Source organism: Scaptodrosophila lebanonensis, unplaced genomic scaffold, assembly GCF_003285725.1.
Source record: "Scaptodrosophila lebanonensis strain 11010-0011.00,11010-0021.00 unplaced genomic scaffold, SlebRS2 tig00000043-arrow-pilon, whole genome shotgun sequence".
Taxonomy (NCBI): domain Eukaryota; kingdom Metazoa; phylum Arthropoda; class Insecta; order Diptera; family Drosophilidae; genus Scaptodrosophila; species Scaptodrosophila lebanonensis.
This window is the reverse complement of record NW_022060545.1, coordinates 7,201,854-7,218,457: the sequence shown is the minus strand read 5'-3', so window position 1 is coordinate 7,218,457 and position 16,604 is coordinate 7,201,854.

Sequence of the window (16,604 nt, the reverse complement as noted above, 5' to 3'; positions counted from 1 at the left end):
AATTTAAAACCCGTATCTTCTCTAATGCATGAATATCGATTGAAACTTATCTTCAAACTCAAGAGTTACTTCAATTTTTTAATCACTTGTTAGAGTTTTTATCTGCAATTCGACTCACCACTATCCACAATAATCACCAATTAAAATTGCAACTAACTGTTCCCGGTCACTCACAAGTTTGATTAAAGACAGAAATCAAAATCCAAAGGCAACACAACAAAAACAATCAGCAAACGAGAGCAGTCCGGTAGAATTCAATTAAAACTAATTGAAAAGCGCATAAAACTCAAAACGCAATGCCGAGCGAAAAGTTTTCTGATGAGTAAATAAAGTCGCAGCCCTGCCGAAGGACTTTGGCCCGCCGCCATATTGAATGGTTGCGCCAGATATCAGAGCAGCGAACGGGACAGTTCGTTTGCTACGTTTTTAATTCGTTTACGTTTATTATTTATTCCAAGGCAAGGACAACAGAAGCAACAACAAACGGAACGCGCGAAACTTGCGTCTTGCGTTTTGTTTAAATTGTTGGCTGGTCCGCTGTTTTTGTTGCTGATGTTATTTGTCTTTGGCATTTCTTTATATAGCATTTGCATATACTATATAGCGTATATATGTATATACAATATATATGTACGAGTGTATATATGTCTCTCAAATTTTCATCTTAGCTAGCTGCCAGATATTTTATTTTGTTTTCTGCTTTATTTTTTAAACCGATTTGCATAACGAAGCAACGGCAACGGCAGCAGCAGCAGCTTGACGCAGTCAACAAAACCAACAACAACAATAAAGAGACGAAAAAGTGGGCGTGTGTGTGTGTGTGTGGGCAGACGCTAGTGGGCGTTATGTCCAGCTTTTTAAGTTGGTAAAATTTATTTACTCGTCCTTTGTCGCAGCGCCCTCTTCATTTCTTTGCCGCGAAATTGCGCAACGGTGCATGAAGAGCTTGCACGCCTTTTCTAATTAATTTTCCAATATAAATTTTCTAATGAAAAATGCGCGTGAAATGAAACAGAACTTAAATAACAAATTCCTCTTAAAGTTGTCTACAACGTGTGAAAAATATTCTTTTGTGACATAATTCTGGAACAAAAAGGAATGAAATCAGAACCAAAGTTTATATTAGAAAATAAGAATAAAAGAAGTAGGGGTTGTCAAATATTTTTTTCCAATATAAAATGTGCCTGGAGTAAAACTAAATTATCTATTATTTGAGTTTTGCTTAAATATGTGAGATTGAATTAACATATACAATTTGAGATAGCTGGAAAACGTTTCTAGAAGGTAATATGTTCAGTTTGTTAAGTTCCTAACATTTAAAAAAATATCTGAATCACAATTTACTATTCAAAAGCCTTTCCAACGTGTCTTTATGCAAATTTCACCCCCAATTGGGACAAAGTTCCCACAAAAAAATTAGAAATAATATAAATAATCGAACTATGTTTTTTTGTAAACAAAATTCACGAAATATGTCATAAAAGGTGACCTGAAAATGTGAAAAGCTCTCTCAGGTCCATTATTTCTAAAGTAAATATTCTAATGAAAAATGTCCGCTTCACGCGCCACAATTGACAATCAGTTTGCCTTTAAGTTGTCCCCAAAATACAACATTACCAAGACACCAATAAAATAGCTTAAAGAACTGGGCACACAGCAGGTGCCGCATGTCTAATGAGTGGCCCAAAACCAGATCGACGACATGCTGATTGATGTGTGTCAACGCAGACAAAGAGTCGAGTCCCAAACTAAAAAAAATAAAGAACGTGCCCCCCCAAAAAATGCAAAAGAAAAGAACCAATACCGGCTTTCTAAAGAATCAGCTTCGCATAGCAGCATAGCCACAACATAAAATCTTAATGGCTTTCAATTTGTGGCACATTAAGCGCAGTAATTGATATACAAACAGAGTCTGCCCCTTCTAACTGTCTGTCTGTCCGTTCCTCCGTTTGTCTACCTGTCTGTGAGTCTGTCTATCTGTGCCTACATGTGTAACAACAAACACCCAGCAGCAGCGGGAGAAGCATTCAAACATTCAAAGCCAAGTTAATTAAAATTTCACAAACGTAAATTGAATTACCAACACAAATTGTAACTGGCATTGTGGTGGTGGAGGTCTGGGCTCTGACTATGACTCCAACTCGGGGACACAGCCACCAAATGCTCCAGTTACGCGTGAGAATTTTATGCCAGTCTCTCGCTTGCCACTCGTTGTGCATAAAATTTCAATTTCAAATCGAACCACAGACAGACAGATGTAGAGACAGCAACAGTAAGTGAAAGAGAGAGAGGGAGAGTGTCAGTAAAGGTTAGAAATTCCCAAGCGTTGTGTGATACATTCTCCCCTCAACCCATCTCTATCCAGCCACCTATTGCCACATTTTGCGTCAATTGCAACCAATAATAATAAAATTTAATAAAGGTATTTTCGCCCCGCCATCCGCCATCCGCTTGACCATTAATGTTTCACACAAACACCAACACGCAGAACATTCCGTAGTGGCAGCCACCCTGGTGAAGAGCTGCAGCCATCGTCATAGTTAGTAGCCACTCTAGCTGTAGTCGTAGTCATAGACGTACCTAGCGGCCACAGTGGGTTAATGTATGCAAAACACATTCAAATTTTATGTATCGCCCGCAACGATCAGCTACAACATAATTCGCTCGCCATTTGGCTGCTTACCTTCACAATTCATGTGAATAGTGGTGTATGCGTGTGTGTGTGTGTGTGTCTGTGTTCCTGAGTGTTCCTATGCGTGGTTCGGTGCTATCTTCCATGGGCTATTGGATATGGTGTCAGCTCTAACTGTTTGCAGCTCATGGCGCGACGCTTTGCACTTATCAGGCAGCCTACTACGCATTTAAATAGCATTGTTTGTGGCTACTTCGCTCATTAATGAGGGCGATTCTGACTCCAAATTGAAGTCTTTTATTCACTTATATATCTCCATTTGGTGGACTCTGTTTACTCTTGTTCTTGCTGTTGTTGCTGTTGTTGGTGTTGTTGGTGGTGGCTCTAGGGGCTGCGACTTGCATGTAAAAGATATGTGCGTGTGAACAGCACTCTTATCGATGGTCAGAACTTTGGAATTCCTATTCCATGCTTGCTTATCAGATTACTGAATGGAACATTTTAAGCTTAGAATTACAATTTTATTCTATAACTTGGCGAGTCTAGGCAGACATAATGAAGTATCTGATACAATGTCTGATACGATCTGGAAATATAAGATATTCAGCTCACAAACTAGGAGTAATTACAACATTTAATATCAGCTGCCATAGGAAGTATAGTTGCAAGAAATCATTCGCAGTATGATAACTTTTTTGCTCATCTTAATCAGAATTGGTATTCAAAAGTTTTGAATAGTGCCTGTAGTTCCATCATTTAGTTTCCGTGCACTTTATTATATCGTTGTCATAGGAACACTTAGTAATACGATATGGCAACCAAATTTAGTCTTAATAAGTTATTCATAGTGTCTCCCTATATTCTGATGTCTAAGAGACTTCAGAGCGAGGGAGATGAGGGTAAAGGGTATACAAGATTCAAACTGGCGCGACCATAAGATTTTCTTTAATTATTTATGTATGTACATGTAGCTTTTTACAAATTTCAATTAAAACACGTCAGATTCAATGCAGCAATTATAATGGAAATAAAAAATGTTATTAAGGTAAATTATAAACATTTTTTCTAGCATAAATGTAATTTATTATATAATCCGTTTTATATTTATAATTTATGATGGTAAAAAAATGTATGTAAGATAAATAAATGCCTGGAAAATAAAAACCCCCAGCCCTTCAATATGTTATATTTAGCTTAACTTATTATTAAATTCTCACATTGATATTTGTAGTTGAAATAAATATATAGAACATGTAGTCTAAAAAGATTCCACTTTTATAATAATCGTCCGAATAACTTCAGAAAGTCCTAACAGGAAAAGTATTTCCAGAAAAATACTTAGTCAGCTATCTGGACAATCGAACGCATAAGAAATCCTCTCGCTTAATATTTTATCAGAATTCATCAACCATTAGTTGGGAACTGCTTGTGTCCACAAACATACGAGTCGAAAAAAATCTCCCATATGTTTACTTAGCGCTTCACACTTGATCAATTTCCACCCGATGCACAAGTTTACAGACAATTGAGCTTCATGAACCTAAATCGCATCAATTATAATACGAGAATTGTTTGTGCAAAAAGAAGAAAAGAGAAACTTTAACAACGCATCGCTTAAGTTTGCCAATAAATCAAATTTGCGGCGTACTATAAAAACGCCAAACATTAGCACAACAAAAAGCGCCCATACTACGACAAGAAGGACATGAAGCACCCAGCAAGGAGTCACTCGTACATAAATCTGAAAATCACTTGTCGCGATTTAGGTTGAAGTCCTTGTGCCTTGTCGTCGTCAGGCTGGCTGAAACCTCAAAAAGCGCATTAAATTTTACGCGTTATTAAAAGACACACAGAGAGAGAAAGAGCGAAGGCGAGACCTAGCGACTGACAGGCGGACAAAGGATAACAACGAAAAATTAGGGACATTTGCGGTTAAGCGCTAACAAGGCAGTCCTGGCAGGGGAGCGCATCATTCCACTTCATTGGCGGCTTTTGTAACATTTGTTTGTGACGTTAATTTATACAATAATTGTGACAACGAACGAACGAGCGAGCGAGGAAGGACCAAACAGGACATCGTGCAGGGTAGCGTGGCAATTTAGCCAAAGTAGTTGACAGGCCGCAACGAATTTAGCGGCAACAAACAGCAACCACTGCCGAGACAACACGCAATGCTGCAAATGAAGGCAAATAAATAAAGAACATTTGACTTGACTTGACTGTCCTTGTCATGCTCCTATTCCTACTCCTGCTGCTCCTGTCTCTGCCTTCAATGCAAGGCAATGAAGTTCTCGGCCAGCTTAATGGCATTTAAGTTGCTGAGCTTAACACTTGGCCATTGCATTCAAATTTCCATGTTGAAAATGTTTTCTTTTTAATGGAATTTTAATGTAGGCATTTATTTTTTACAACTTTATTTTTTTCCTTGGCTTGGATGGTTTTTGGTTGCAGTGTCCAGCAGTTTTTGGATCGAGTCTGACATTTTAAAATATTCTAAATTATAATTCATACAAATGTTAAAAAGTTGCAGACGCACATTTACATACACACACACATTTTCACACACACACACACGAAGAGAGTGTGGCGCATGAATATTGAAAATGTGTGTAGAGGAGAACTTTTCCCCTCCCCCTCGCCCCGTCTCTCATATGCTTTTGAACAACTTTCATTACAGAAGGTAACGTATGAAAAAGTTTTGCGTATCATACGCTTGAGTGACAAGCGGCAATGCTGTTGCCTACTCCTCTACTCCCCCACTCCCCTCCTTCCTTCTTCCCCTCCCCCAGTGTCCACAATTGGTGTTAAAAGCCGGCCTGCATATATTAATATCCCAAGTGCGAATGTGTGCGACAACAACAACAGCAACAACAACACTTGTACCTGTGCCGGCAAAAATTCTAAGCGCCGCACTAAATAAAAAAAAAATGAGATAAAGGAAAAACATTAAAATTTTCATGAAAAATGTCATCAACAAAAGTTGGAAATGCAAATACCTTTTGCGCTACTGGTTGTTGATGTTGTTGTTCTTGTTCTTGTTGTTGTTGTTGTTGTTGTGATGAGTGCTCTTAACGCAGACGACAAAGTTAACAAAGGCTCATACAGACAGCCCACAGCTTAACTGACATATCATTTGATGAAAAGCAAAAGAATGCATAGCCCGCTTTTGGGCAGCAAACCCACACTCACACATAGATACACACACATGCATGACCACAACTCCTCGTGCTTCACACACACACTCGTACGCCATCGCATTAGAATGCATTTAAAAACGCATTTATCATCAACGCCATGCAATGGGATTTGCATTTACATATTGCTGAGAAAACGCAACAGCAGAAGACGTTGAAGAACGTAAGAAAATGGAACGAACGGGGGGAAGGCACAGCAAGCCATAAATAAATCCAAAACTCATGTAACACGATGTGCCATGCATTTGATTTCTATGCCCAGCCAATCATCACGGCCTAATCCCGCACTCTCTGATCGATTATGATTGATGTTTGTCAGCGCGCCTGGCATACTAAAAGAAATAATCTAAAGCAGATCCCACAAATCAAACAGACACGCGCCACACAAAAACGAATTCGTGGCACAAGCAATTTCAGCAAATTGCAATTAAAATTCAAATACGTACAAAAAATGAAAGAAAAAGAAAAAAAAACAACAAGCCAAATAGGCAGCTCATTTGTTTTGCGCGCATGTCAATCAGCCAGCTTTGTAGGCGTGTTAGGCTATACGTGATTTCATTAGCACACAACATTAAAGGCAAAAAAGAAATATATATATACATACTTGTATATATACTCGTATATTCGAGGAGTGTTTTCTGCAGCTTGGCTGGGTCGGTCGAGTGTGCTGCAGCATCAGGAATAACAAGGATGGGGACTGCTGATATCCTTATGGTCGCACTCAGCGCGCACTTCACTGCACTCGAGTCTCGAAGTCGCAGAGTCGCAGATTCAGAGCCACAGCCAGACGGCAACGGCGCCATTAAAAAATTTGCCACGCTCACTTGCAAACATGGCCAGCAGAGCCGGAGACAGTAACCGACAACGACGACGACGACATCTACAGTTATAAAAATGGCGTCTTAAGGCCAAGCAGGCAGGCAGGCAGGCAGGCAACCACACCCACAGTCGTCATTAAATCTGCTCAAGTACTTTTATCTTGGCACTTCAGCGCATTCAACGCCGGCAAGCGCCATTTTGTTTGTTCGACTTCGTTTAACTGTTAATTTCTATATAGCAGTTGCAGCAATTAAACGCAACTGATAAGCGCCAAAAGTTGCAGATTAAAAATCACGCAACGCACAAAAAAAAAAAAAAAATACACACTACATTCAGTTTTATGGCCCAAGCCCATGTGGAAAGCAACGGGCGGCCTAACTGCCAAAGCACAGTGTGCCATTTCGCAAATCTAAGCTAGAAAAAACATCTTTTATTTATTTATTTGTTGGTAAAAATAATAATATTTATATAACAGACAATATGAAATATAATACAAGTATTACGTTTTAATTTCAACTCAAGAAAGCATCCACTTCAAATCGTGAGGTTCTCACCCGATATATTTATATTATGTGCCGTCTTTTTCTTTGGTCCACTAATTAACCATTGATTATTAAGTTTCCTTTTTTATAAATTTCCTATTTATTTTTATTTAATGTTGGTTTGTTAATCTACTAACATTTTTAACTGCACTGGACTATGCATCAGGAGTTAGTCGGAGGCGATGTCAGATATTGTTCTCATTTACAATATTTCGGAATTCGGAATTTTAAGCTTCAAAGTTCAAAAGTATGCCCTATACCTGAGGCATTATGACAAAGTTCTATGGAACTAAGAACTAAAATAAGAAAGATCTGCAGCATAATATTGCAATCTATCTAGGCATTTTCAACTGTTCATTCATTGTTCGACTGTTTGATCTCAAAGATCTCGAAAACTTGAAGAGCTAGCAGGGGCTGCTAAAAACATCATCATCAACCACTTTTATAGCTTCCGTAAGCTGTGCAACTTGTGATATTAAAATCTCTCACATAATTTAATTACCTAAATTATTCAATGGATCACAAATAGTCTTGGTCGTATTATATACATTTCTTCTTCAAACAATACGCAGCGTTATCTTAAAAGTTGGTTACAGTAATAACCACTTTTAATCACTAAGAAATTTGTAAAATGGCATGAGATTATTCGTTGATAGTGTGCCATTTTAAGTATCAGAATAAACTTTACAAAAAAAGCATAAACTAAAACTAATGTGCATTATAAAATTCTTTTGAAAAACATATTTGATTTTGTGTACCTTTTCTATCTTATGTTTTAAGATGATATTGCATTTTCCATATTTATAAATATTCATTCATTCATTCCATTTCAGATATTTCCAAATATGTTTAGTAAAAATGTGAAATTGTCATTGCTCTAAATGTTTGCTATAGAAGATCGAATATAAAAACATTATAATTCAGTTCTGGGTACGTGTATGTCATTCGGCATAAGTCATAGCTCTAAAACTCTGCTTTTATGTTTAAAACAGTTTATGGACAGATAATTTGTGTGTGTTTTTGACAAACTCATTTGCCAAAAACAATCCACTGTGCTGTTTCTGGCTCTAATTCCGACTCTGGCGTCGTGGAGCCTCGCGTTTTTCGCACATGAACATAAAAATGAAATTGTCTTGGCAGCCAACATCAGAGCATTGTATTGTGTTGTCTTGTCATGAATAGTGGCATGTTTAGATCTCAGGGCCGCAGCTTAATTGCTGAGCTGTCAAAAAATAAGACAGTGAGTAGCGAATTTTACGAGCCTGCTCATAAATCGTTGAAATTGCGGAAAAATCTATTAACTAATTAATAGAAAAGCAAAAGTTATGCAGCACATAAAATCAAAATGCCAACTCACACTGTACACTGTACACCCAGACGCTGACAGGTTTCAATTAATTGAGTGTAAAAGTGATGTAGCGTATCAATTATTTTAATGAGTCTGAGTTGAGGGTGAGCGAGTGATAGTGAGGTGAGAATGAAGGTCAGGGTGAGGAGGGTGTCAATGGTCAGTGGTTACATTACAATGCGCACCCCTGACCAAACAGCATCGGACAGTGGCAACAACTACAATTTACAGTTGATTGGCAACTGTTCAATGGCCCATGGAGTTGCATGCAACGCACAATAACAACAAATGAGGCGTTTAGGTGTGAGAGTGTGTCGCGCTGCCAACCCCAAAAATGCAATTTTAAACAATTTCAACAATTTGTTAAGCAATTTGCGGTTGGCGTTTGCCACACGCCACATAAAAACAATAAATTAGTTCGATTTGTCGTCAGTTGGAATTGAGGGTGAAATTGGAACGCCCACGCGCTGACCAAATGGCATTTTGATCAATTAAAATAAGTTGGACATTGTGTTAACAATAATGGCCACATGTCAGTTGCGGATTTTTGTGAGCATATGCCAGCGACTTATGGGCAATTAAAGCGCTCGCCGACTACAGATAATCGAACCCTGACCAATTAAAACGGCCTAACTTAGATTTGTTGGTTACTTTAAAGAGAAACAAATTGCAATTATATTTGCAAAATCATACTTTTTCGAGAATAAATATGTTTGTGGTATTTTATAATAAGTATGCAGATTAAAAGATGCATTTCGAAACAGCTAGAACAACAGATTTAGGACGCCTTTCGGTCTCAGCACAATTTGAATTTATCGGTTTTGCATGCATAGTTGTATTTTATATAAACTTGATTATTTGTATGTCCTAATAAATATTCTTATTGGTCCGCTGCGAACTGATTTCATTATTTTCACATTGAAACCAAAAAAAAAAAAGCAAGATAAATTGAAAAATCCATTAATGCAGTAATTTATGGGGAAAACCAAAATTCTTGAAATAAATTAGAGAAATCGAAAAGAAACATTCTGTTTATCCAATCACCGCGAAATTTCATAGGATCAGCCAAGGGACTATTTTAAATATTTCCACAAAATTTAATCAAAATCGGTTAAGTGGTTTAGGAATCTATACTTCCATTTTTTATATAGTTATAGTTTTTATATATAGTTAAGAACTGAAGCTGCTCTTCTATGGCCATTTACATTCACAAAGGTATGGAACCCTTTAGATATTTGGCTAATGCATGTATAGTAAATATCCGTAGAAATAATGCAGTTTTCCGGTTTTTTACATAGAAAAATATGAGTGATAATTACTTTCAAAAAGGAGAATTCATTAATACATAAAATCATTATATTTGACTCCAAGGACCATTCTACTAATAGTTTAGTTTCAAGAAATGTTTTTTACATTGCCACTACATTCCAAATAATAAAATAAAGCATAAATTGTATCTAAATAGGGAGTCCGATTGCAACATTGCTTCTATATATCAGAAGAAACTGCTCCTCCGATTCAATGCAATTTTCCATAAACCAAATTATTGCTGTTCTCAAAAATAATTCAAGTTTAGTTAATATTTGACGAAATTGTATTACATTTTGATTGATTTGATAAACAAAGAACTGTATTAAATTTTACATATTATTAATTTAAATAAATGTGATCCAAGGCGGTTTAGCTTAAATAATCTTATGGCATGAAATAATTCAATTCCACGCCGTTCGATTGTAGTTGACTGCATGAAAACTTTTAATTACTCATTAAAACCGCTGACCAAAACTTGAAGCGAGCTCGTTAAGCAACATAAATTGTGTTTAGCATATAAATTGAAAATTGCTCAGCCGGGCGCTGCAACGATGCAAATTTTTGTATCTCAATTGCAGTGCAAAACTTTAAGTATCCCAAATGGCGAAAGGCTTAAGAAGTGAGTTATTAAAGCTGCGCAGGGTCATGCCATCCCCAGTACGAGGCAGTAGCTCGGGAATTGCAGTTTTGTATTTGCATAATCGCTGTCAACTCAAACGACAACAACAACAATAATAATTCCGAGCCCGAAAAACTCTCACGGCCGACAAATCCGCACGGGCCATTCATGCCATTGACACACATCATTTCACGCACTGACGCCTTTCAATAAACCAAATTTATCACAAACGCAAAATCTGCTGCAGGAAGAGGCAGTCGGCAAGCAGATAGAAAAGGCGACTGTGCGAGTCAATTTAAAATCCTTGCCACCGCAGCAACATATTGCACTCACACACACACAAATACTACTCACAAAAGAGATACAAGTGTAATCAGTCAAGCGTTTTGTCAGCCTCGAATGACATCATCATCATCGTCATCGTCAGCGTCATCATCGGATCGGGCAGCAACAACCGTCGCCGGCTCGCATCCTTTCCAAAAATCTGCATATCAAAAAAACTCAGGGAAAAAAGTACCCCACTTTTGGTTGGTATTATTATTGTTGTTGCTGCTGTTGTTGTTGCCGGCATTTGACAAAAGGGTTGCTGATTAGAGCCGTTCACGGCTTGCGCTTCAATGTGGTTTCGGTTCGAGCATCAGCGCATCGTTTATCAAGTCATCATGAGGTGCCCGACCCCACGCCTTTGCTCTCCCATGCCAGGTGTATGTAAGTGGAAAGGATATACACAAATACATTGTACAAATGCAATCCTTGAACTGCAAAATTATCAACACTAATTCCAACACGCCGCCAGAACGAACTCGCACTCGAACTCTGTTGTAAATCTCAGCGCGTTCTGCTCTGTTGATGTTTTTAATTAATTTTTCCGTGGGGGTTGTCAGGAATACCAACGGGTTTGGCATTCGTTGCCTTGCTTTTTTAGGATTTTTCGTGCCGCTCGCAGCTCTGCGGTTTTTTGATATGATAAACATGTTGAGGTGTTGATTTCTGATCCGCATTAATTTGTCAATCACCAGTCGTGCATGTGCGTGTGCGTGTGCGGGAGTGATGGGAAAGTGTTTGAGGATATAAGAGAGCTCAATGATTTGTGGTTTCTGATATGCCCAATATGTATAATACGATTTGCGATTAGAAATAAAAGTGGAAGGCTCCAGAAAGATAATTCTAAACAACATGTCGCAGAATTAAAAATAACTGATTGAGAAAGTACTTAATTTAAAGCTATAAATGATGTTGCGGCTCAATGTTTTCATTTTTATTTTTACTTATTACAACACTATCGCACTCTAAAGTGATTAATAATATTAACTTAATAAAGATCAAATATTATAAATCAACATGTCGCAGAATTAAAAATATTTGATTGAGAAAGTAGTTAATATAAAGCTATAAATTATGTTGCGGTTCAATGTTTTCATTTTTATTTTTACTTATTACAACACTATCGCACTCTAAAGTGATTAATAATATTAACTTAATAAAGATCAAATATTATAATTCAACATGTCGCAAAATTAAAAATAACTGATTGAGAAAGTAGTTAATATAAAGCTATAAATGATGTTTCGGTTCAATGTTTTCATTTTTATTTTTACTTATTACAACTCAATCACACTCTAAAGTGATTAATAATATTAAATTAATAAAGATCAAATATTATAAATCAACATGTCGCAGAATTAAAAATATTTGATTGAGAAAGTAGTTAATATAAAGCTATAAATGATGTTGCAGTATAATGTTTTCATTTTTATTTTTACTTATTACAACACTATCGCACTCTAAAGTGATTAATAATATTAACTTAATAAAGATCAAATATTATAAATCAACATGTCGCAGAATTAAAAATATTTGATTGAGAAAGTAGTTAATATAAAGCTATAAATGATGTTGCGGTTCAATGTTTTAATTTTTATTTTTACTTATTACAACACTATCGCACTCTAAAGTGATTAATAATATTAACTTAATAAAGATCAAATATTATAAATCAACATGTCGCAGAATTAAAAATAACTGATTGAGAAAGTAGTTAATATAAAGCTATAAATGATGTTGCGGTTCAATGTTTTCATTTTTATTTTTACTTATTACAACTTTATCGCACTCTAAAGTGATTAATAATATTAACTTAATAAAGATCAAATATTATAAATCAACATGTCGCAGAATTAAAAATATTTGATTGAGAAAGTACTTAATATAAAGCTATAAATGAAAAATTGTTGGCTAAAATGAAAGTATATTCATGATTACTTGTAAATAATTCGTATGTCTTCAAAATGACTCCCATACTAAATTCTTTAATTAAAAAAGTATTTAGCAAAATCTGCTTATGTAAAAAAGATAGATATTTTAAGCTAAAAATCAAACAATTACAGTTTTTTTAAGCTGATTATTTCAACCTTTAACGCAACCCTGTACTGGTAACTTAAAAAGTAATGTTTATCTCATCAATTGAAAAATTAGCGCAGATATAGATGAACACACAATAAATGGAAAATATTATAGAACGGTGTGATTGCAAGCATTTATAAAATGTATATCCTGTCGAGCTGCGTACCAAAATATTTCCTTTAATGTAGTCTCGGCACCAAACCAGCCAACCAATAAGGCAATGAGGTAGCTAGCAAGGCGCGGTCAATCAACAGCATTCCATAGCATTGCATTGATTAATAAGCCTACTTATTACGACACCCAGCAGCGGCAGTGGCAGTGGCAGCTTGATATGCTGGCCAGCACACAAACGTACATAGCTGCTGGCCATGCCCAAGATGTTTTCATCTGGAGGTGCTCTCCACAGCTCAGTTACTTATACATACATACATAGAGAGGTCTGAATGTCTGCACATTCACAAAATTTATTTCATTCACAACATGCCACGTTTGCCTCATTAAATCATCACTCAGAAACTATCAGTGTTCGATTGGATTGCGAGAGCTTGGCCTGTGGAACAGCAACAGCTGCCGCCGTGGTTGATATTCATGTAAAAATCAATTGGAGCGCTATGGCGGGAAACGGGGCATCGGGCATCGGGCATCGGGGAGGGACTGTTGCAACAGCAGAGGCAGCCGGCAGAAAAATGCAAGTTAAAACAAGCGTACGTGTACACAAGTAGTAATACAACAATAGCAACAATAACAACAATAGCAGCAACCAGAGCCAGCAGCCAAATTAATTATGAATCAGAAAACAATGTAATTACATGAAATCCGATCGATGAACATGGCCAGCGGTGCTAAAGGTAGAAGCGAAACAAAAAAGGTAGAAAATGCAATTGACATTTTTACAATGACCAACCAACAAGGCGGCACATCGATGCGCGATTGCCTGCAGAAGGAATTGCAGGGAAAGTTGGGAGTCGTCTGGTTGCTGGCCTAGCAACAACAAAATGGGAAACATGACAAATATCTGTGACAATCAACTGATTGTTTGGTGCAAGTCGCAGCTTGGTGCACGGATGCATGACATGTTGGCCATGCCGAGTGGCAGCAGCTTTAAGAATACAAAACTCGTTTGCGCACGCGTGAATGCCGCTGGGCCAGCGGGAATTGTTTTATGGCGCTAAACGGCCTGTCGGGGCTTTTAGCCAACAAAACTTGGCTGCTGTGCTAATAGTTAGAGATAAATATCACAGCGTGAAAACCAAAAACTAAAGCTAAGCATTTCTGCGAGCGCCACTTTAAAAACTCAACAACGCTTTCCCCACAACTCTTGAGCATGTTTTCCAATACAACAAAAATAAATACAGAGAAAAAGACAACCGAGCTCCGCCTTTTTCTCATTACACGCAGCACATCAAAACGCCTATGCATATAAAGCAAAAAAAAAGGATACAAAAAGGGACACACATTTTAAAATATTTGCTGGTCAGCAATTTAAAAATGTTGTTTGAAAGTTTAAGCTCAAATTTTGTTCAAGCTAAAAGGAAAACGAAAAAGTAGTTAAGTAAATTTCAAATGCGTTTTAAAAACGTCACATCAGGCGTATATAAGTTTATAGACTTAAAAGCATTAGTTGTTTTTTTACAACATGAAATAAGTAAAAATATTTTAAAATATTGTATTTTAGATGCAATGCTGCAACATATGTACAATATTTGCCCCTACCTTTCAAAGTATAATTTCACAATTATAGAGCTGAAATTTGTGCTCAACTTTTGTTGAAGTTTATTCCAGATAGTACTAATTTTTTGCACAATTTTTTTTACTGTTATTTTCTTATACTTGGCGCCGCGAACTGCGCATGGAAAGTTTTCCTGTTGGGTTTGCTGCTCTTCGCGTCAGCCGGTTCGGAGCTCCTCCTATTTTCAGCGCGCGAATGGCATGCCGCACTACATGCAGACCCACACACACACACACACAGTCTTTATATATGTATACAGAGACAGCAGAAAGCTCACACACACACACACACACACACACACACACACATAGAGAGAGACTCAGCAGGGAGCTGCCTTCACACATACGGCAGCAGCAGCACTGACGACTATTTTTGTAGCATACTTTTAGGTGGTGGCTGCATCTTCTTCGGCATATAACTATGCTTGTTATATAAATGTAGTAAATATGTATAATATGGCTATGTATATATATTTATTTACTCAACTGTCACTGCAGTCGCTGTGCGTGGCACCTGCCTGCCCATCAACCGGCTCCCGTCCCTATCCCCCTATCCTGCTTCTCCTGCTCCTCCTCCTTCTCCCACTGCCAACGCCCACCTGCCACCTTACGTATATTTCAATTTGTCTGCAGCTTGAAATTGCTTTTTTGTGCATTTTGTCAAATGAATTTTATACGTTTTTCACAGACTTATTTGGAATTTGTTTGCTGCGCTCCTCCTGCTCCCTAAACCTCTGGCCAACACTTTTTTTTTTTTTTTGGTTGATTTATACGCATTATTTGTGTGTGTGGCACTAAAATTCTTATCTCGTCGCCAACTAATTTTGTGATTGCATGGAACACTTCCTCAGCTCATTCCATCTCAACTCAACTCAACGCAGCCCAGCTCAGCTGCCTCAGCTTCGGTTGGCTTTTGGTTTGAGTGTTTGGTCGAGCGCTCTGAATTTAAATTGGATTTTTGCGCACATTAAAATGCATTTCTATTAAGTTAGTTATGAATGCATATGAGTTGCGCCAAGCTGCAATGTCTTTAAAAGGAAAAAAAAAGAAGGAACGACAACGCTGAACTATGCATGCATGGCATTTAAACGTCACGTCCTCTACACTAAATGTTTACGTTTCCTGAGCGTCAGCAAACATTTCAAACATTTAGCAATGTTTCCATTTCGGAAATAATTGCCGACATGCCAAGCCGCCGCCGCCAAGCCATAAAAAGCCACTGCCTAGCTCCCTGACAGGTCGCTGGCTTGACAAACAAAAAAAAGTAGAACAAAAAAATGACTGTGTGGCCATAACATAGAACATGGCTAATTCTTGCATGACAATTTCACATTCATAACCCTTCTGCGAGGCCGTTGTTTGAACGACGTCCAGTTGGCCGTCAGTCTTCCGCCTCATAATTTTTGTTCTTGTTGCCGTGGCCATTTCTGTTGCTGTTGCTGTTGTTATTGTTATTGTTGCTGCCGACACAACACGCTCATTTTTTCACGTTTGTTCGACGTTCATTTCCATGGTCGGGATTTGCAGAATTTCAGCGCTGTTAATTGTTAATTTTTATGGTCTGGCAATTGCAATGATAAAACAATGGAAACAAAAAAGTGGCAAACAAAAAGAAAGAGAAACAGATTATGTGTAAGGGAAAATGAAGAAATTAAAGTGCGGTCGTGCCGGTGGCAGCCTATAAAAACAATTTACAAAAGCAATAAAAAGACGAAAATAGCTTCAAATTGAATTTCAAAGATGTGTGTAGCCTTCTTCTTTTTTTCTTTTGTATTGATAGCAGCTCAATGGAAATATTGAATCTCTAGTAGTAGTGTGTGGGGCGCGGGAGCGAGAGTTACACTCAATTTCCTTGGCCAACACACCCACAGCAGCTTAAAAACATCAAAGCCCAAACCAACGACCATTAAAGGCGGTTCTTTTTTTATTTGGCTCTTTCCTGCCATTGCCAACCCTTTCACGCACTTACGCAGCTTAAGCAAACAGTGAGCGACCAGAAAGGGTTTGG